Genomic DNA, 6,171 nt, shown 5'->3' on the forward strand with positions numbered 1-6,171 from the left:
ATTCTCCTTGCCCACAGTGGCCTTTTTTAATAATTTATTCAATATGTTTATTCTTCTGAAAGTACCGGCTGCCAAGAGAGGTTGTGGAATAGTCATCACTGGCTCACCTAGACACCCATCTATTAGGGATTATTTAAGGATAAGGAAATCAATCTTTCTGTGATTCATGAGGAGGAGGGGATGGATTAAATGACCTGGTAGAATAGTCCCCTCTAATTTAAATTATTCTGTTTTGGGTAATGTTTCTTATTTTGTTGGATTTGGGGTTTTGTTGTTGTTGGCCTTTTTCTTTTTTTCTTTTTTTCCCTTTTTTTTTGTTCTAAATTCTTTTTGATCTCAATTTCCTATTTTTTTTTTTTTTTTTAAGATAATGTCCTCTTGTGTTCATGTTCTTTGAAAGTATGGAGAATTTGCATGAACCAATTTTTATTAGTTCCCTTGAGAATGTTAAAAACTTCAATTAGGTCACAGTGAAGTCTCTTTTCCAGAGTGAAATTCCTTAATCTTCCTTAATAACTTAAATCTTTGAGAAGTGATGTTGTTCTGCAATGCATTTTCCTCAAAAGTAATTATATACTGGCTAAGTTGCTACATAATAGTCAGGGCTGTGTTGTGCTCTGAGTATAATCAGTCCTTGGGTTTTGTAGAGCCTATTAGCCCTGATGGGCTGGAAACACATGACTGTCAGGATGGAGTTGCAGGCTGGGAGATAGGAATTTCCAGTTTCCAAGACGCCGGCATTTTCTATTTGCACAGGAACCTCTTGCAGTGTAAGCTGATATTCTGCCTGTATTTCTTAGTAGATCTGCTCAATTGTAATTTGGGGATTATTTTAACAACAGCAGGCAAGGAAATCCATGAGGCAAATGTGAGTTAACAGGCTGAGATATGATGCAAGCTCTGCCTTTTGCTTCATGCATGTATTATCATCCTTGCCCAGTGTTTGCTATATTTTCCAGTAGCATGCATCAAGCTGTTTAACACTGTCAGTAATCAAAAGCCAAAATCCCTGTATTGATCCTGGGGCAGTAGGAAGCCAGACTATCTCAAGTCTGGGAGAAACTCCCCTTCGTGGCTGCCTTTGCGCTGTTTCTTCCTTCACTTGTGTCAGCTTTGGGGTCATTGCATAACCACCCCGAAACACTTCTACTTTCTGGAATTAAGGGAAAAGAGCCATCCAAATCCTCTTAAGAAGCTTTGAAAGAGCTGCTTGCTTTCCTGTGTGCGGCAGTGAGAGCACTGTTAGTGCATCGTCGGGAGCAGGAGCAGCTCTGTTTCATTTCCTTGGCCTCTGTTTCCTGACCAGGAGCTCAGTGTGCTCCAGTGCCAGCCTCCAAAGGGGGAAAAGAGACTCATTGGGCTAAAGCATAAAACTAAAGTAGTGCCAATGTGGGTTGTGTCTAGAAGAGCTTTGATGTAATATCAAGAACAGTTTTATCTCACCTGAAAGTACATAATGAAAATTATGGAGGACTCTATGGTCCCTATGGATTTAAAGTTTCCTACCAGCTCTGTTGTAAGGATTAGGATAATCTGCTTGGAAATCTGCAAAAACAATGAGGATTGAAGATGTTGGTAAGAGGGGTGAGTTGCAGGAATCAGTAAATTATCAAGTTTTCCCTTGCTTGTCTCCTGCAGACTATATTCCTATTTCTGGTCTATGCGATCTTAAAAAGTGTGGGATTGAGACAAAATCTCATGGCCTAAACATTCTCCAACCTGAAAGGCTGCCATTAAATAGCTTCTCTTGTTTTTTAATCCTCTAGTTTTATGAGTTCATTTCTTCCCTGGGTGTCTTCAACATGTTTGCTCATTTTATGGACAACGAGATGCAGATGTTTTGCAATTAAGAGCGTAAACATTCTGCTTGAGCAACAAGAGTTTATAATACCTCTTCATCTCAGCTTGGTTGATACTATTCATATGCACAGGGTGGTTCATGCTGAAATTGCCCTCTTGGTCAGCCTTTTCCTCATTCCACATACAGTAGATAAAGGTGGGTTTTTTTGGGAAAACATGAGAGATTTGGTTACTTTCCTTAACTGCTTTCAGCCAAATAAAAAATCAAGAGGGTTTCATAAAGCATCAAAACCTGCTTCCTGCACCCGCAGTTTTGCTGGTGTAACTTCTTTCCCTGCTCTGCATTCTCCTATGTTTTTTGCCACCTCTGGAGCACTGTCTCTGCTAATAAATGTTCTTCTATAACTCAGTTGTCCATGAAGTCACGATGAGAAGCCCTGCTCTTCCAGTCCTACTCTTTTTCTGGAGTAAAGACTCTTTAATCATTCTGTAATAATTACAGCAATGTTTTCCCTCGGCTCTATAGGCATTATTTTGAGGGCAGGCACTGGTGTGGCACAGACTTTATGGATGTGTATGTTTTGGGCAAGGAGAAAATGTTCAAATGCTTCTCCTCTCCCTCTGCTGTATTTCCCGTAAATCTCCGTACGCCTCATTTCTGCTTTGCAATCTGCGGTCGCATTTCTCCACACATTCGGTTACAACAGCCTGGATGTGGCATAGTCAGAACTGTTCTTGCTCCAGTCTTCATATCAGCCCTGCTTTGGGCACAGAAGTGACACCCCTCATCTTTCTGTCCCACTTGGTCCCCTGAGAAGGAAAAGACACTGAAGAGAGGGTGGGATCAGAAGTGTCTTAAATGCCCAATTCTACAGCATGTCGCTCCCTAATGTCACTGGACTTGGACTCTTCTGAGGGTTCAAACCTTCTCCTGCACCAGCAGTTTCCTGTCCAAGTGTGTCTGGGGTCAGTCTCTGATGAAACATATGCTTGTAAATCAGATTCAGAGCTCAAGCAAGAAATGGGCCCAGGAGAGTGTCTTCAGACTTTGTTTTGTATCATATCAGACTTCAAATATTACATAGTCTTGCCATGCCAGGATATTTTTACTGTCCTAGAGACTGGAAAAAAAAAATTGTCTCTTGGCTGAAGGATTTGTCCATATTTGTTCCAGCTTTAACTCTGGTTGAATTCAGTGCATCCAGTTTCTAGGCTTAGCTTAACTTTGGGACATACTCTTGTTCTGCTATAACTTTTTACTACAAATATCATGCTCTAGCAAAACAGTCCCTGCTTGTAATAACTGAATAGCTGCTTTCTTACAACACCCACTGAAAGGCACTACAGGAAAAAGAGGTCAGATTCACAGGGAATTTTTTATTATTATTTTTGGTTTTTAACCTGGCAAAAATGTGAATTTTAAAAGTTTACGTTTCAATCTTAGTTAAAGTCAACAATAACAAACTTCGAAGCAGGAATAGAAGTCCCATGGCACTCAAATTAATATTACAAGGAAATGCAAACTACTTAAGAGGCCTGTTGCACAGCAGTGTGTTCAAGTCCTCAGCTGTAGTCTTAAGGGCCAAGTTTCTGGCACTCTTAGTCGTGTTATTTATATATATATGGACACAAATAAACATGCATGTACTGCATGTGTGCACACACACACGTGCGCCCTGGCCATTGCTAGACCTCAGCATTGCACAGCCCGGCTGCAGATTTCAATGGAAATCATGTCTGGAAAGATCATAAGCTCTGTGCTTGCAGGCAAAGCAGAAGAAGTGTGCTGGGGAATGCAATGTCACCACACACGAGGCTTCTGCTAGTTACAAGATGTTTCTGTTTCTGTCTTGTACTGAAAGAGAAATAAAGTGGGAGAAGGAAGAGGCAGCATGCGAAGAAGGGATCTTTCCCATAGAGGTATTGTGATTGCTGACTTTTGAGTTTCAAAACTATGATCCTTGCATGGAGCTCCTTCAGCTGAGAAGACAGCAATTCACAAAAGAATGGTATTTTCTGCCTTTGGCAGGAATAGTTCTTCACCATTGCAACAAAGAAGGGATAAACAGACCTGCTTTCTTCCAGATAACCAAAATGCCATCCCTGGACGCTGCTTGCCCGTGGTCCCCTAAGGTGAGATCTCTTCCATTCCAACACCCCCACACACAAAGAAGATTTCAAATGTACCTGGTGATGAGCTGCTGAGATACAGTGGGTACTTCAGTCTAACAGAAACTGACTGCAGTGGGGAATGTGGACAAAATGATATTGTGTCAGGTACAAGTTTATCCCTGTTGTTTAAGAGGTTGAAAACTACTGTATTTCTTTATTTCCCTTGATGTCTAGGATGTGGCACACAGAATAAAAGCTTTGAACTAGGATTCACAGTTTTCACAGGAGGTAGATTTGGCTCACCAGTGGAAATACAAGCTTTGATTTGGAGGAGGGGGATGTCTACAAATGCATGAGGTGTCAGCTGTCACTAATGAAGACCTTCTGGCTGAGACCAGCTGTGGTTTGTGTGTGACTCCTGTGTGCCTGTGCTCTGGAAGGACTGATCCATAGTTATCCTTTATGCAAACCTTCTGTCAGCGGCTTTGGTACCTCCTGATCTGATACTGAATGATTGTGGCTAAGCTGTGGGACAAAGTGATGCAGCTTGTTTATTATAATATTTGGGAAAGAAAAAGATGGTCCTTCATCATATCCCAGTGTTCCTGATTATGTGTGACAAACTGGAGCTATTTAATCCAAACCATTAATGACCTTCTGAAGCTTTTTAAAGCCAGTCAGTACCATGATCCTTATTTTGCAACATTTTTATGATTAAAATGTTATGGGAGGCAAGCTGGTTACCCAAACCGAGTTTGTTGAGTGGATGTTTGCGGTGGACTATCCTATCAGCCTGTGTGCTCCTGCTGGGCTGAGCCTTTCAGTGCCTCCCAGCAAGCAGTGCTCAGCTGAACTCCCAGTGACCCAGTTGTCTGTGCTAATCGCTCGCTGATTACTGGCTAATCAGTGCCTTGTTTAGAGCAGCCAAGCCAAAACCACCCTTTGCTATGCTGCACTTGGAAAGTGGGATCCATTTTTTGGTCGCCCCCATCACGTGCCATGATTGCAGCCTAGGTGGGCAATGAACTGGGGACTTGTCCCACGTGAGGCCAGCTCAGAAGTTTTAGCTGGGTGCAGACTTCCCCAGTTCCTCTGTAGCCCCACACCATGAAGAAAGCACCATTTGTAGTGTTATTGGCCTCTCACAGCTGTTAGAAGTGAGAGGGCAGAAGTGCCTGCTGGGGTCAGTAGGGTAGATTTTATTCTCTAATCTCCTCCATACAGTGAAGCCACCCCAAGGTTGTGGTCTTGGTTCACACTTGTCATGGAGTTCAACTCAACATGGAGAAAAGGGGGAAAGAGAGGGGGAAGGAACCCTTACCTGTATTTCTGCAAATATGTCACTAAGTAGAAGCCTGAAACTAATAACACTGTTAAAGTGTCAACTTTTGTTACCAGATTTTTGTGCAGGCAAGAGATGGGAGTTATAAACATTCCTATGATAGCTGCCACAAGAAGAGGATCCCATTTGGCAGCATGCTGCATAATTCAGCAAGCAAAATGTGGCTTTAAAAACCAATGTTATCTTTGTCCTTGGCCAGAACTGTGAAGGCAATGGCTTGGCCTTTTTTCCAGCATGTGTATTAAAGGGTTAATCAGCTATATAAGGTTAAATTTCACCCTGGGGATTTTTAGTATGGGCTTTCTGGCCAAACATATCTTGCTGTCAAACAAATACCTGCAATTTCAAAACAGGAAATAGAAATTTTTTGTGGTTTACAATTTATGATGAGGGACACACTCATGACATGAGCTATCCTGATCTTGCTGATCTAAAAAAGACTACAGTGACAGCAAGATCCAATCAATCAATGCAAACCTACTAGTTTTGACTTTTGAGGTCTCAAAACTTGCTTTTGCTGCAGATACATTATGATCTAATGGATATTTTTTAAAGAGTGTGAAATGCATTTTCTTTTTTTTTCCCCCCTTCATTTGTTACTTTGCTAATGCAGCCACAAGAATAATCTACACTCAAAAGCAGAATGTTGTGTTCTACGATAGCCCAGGTTAGTTAATCTGAGTTATACACACCTTAATGTTTAACTTCTTTACCGGGAAAAGCTTCTGGTCCCATGTGAAAATTAGTTTAATACACTACATTGCTAAAAACACTTTTTCTTCAGATCTTACCAGCACTTTCTGTTCATTTGAGGTGCCAGACAGGAATGACAAGATAAGAAATGAGTCTTATTAGCAGAGATGTTGTGTATGAATAGTGATCAACCCTCAGTTTGTTCTCCCTCCCCAGTTATCAGG

This window comes from Corvus hawaiiensis, chromosome 12 (assembly GCF_020740725.1).
Source record: "Corvus hawaiiensis isolate bCorHaw1 chromosome 12, bCorHaw1.pri.cur, whole genome shotgun sequence".
NCBI lineage: Eukaryota > Metazoa > Chordata > Aves > Passeriformes > Corvidae > Corvus > Corvus hawaiiensis.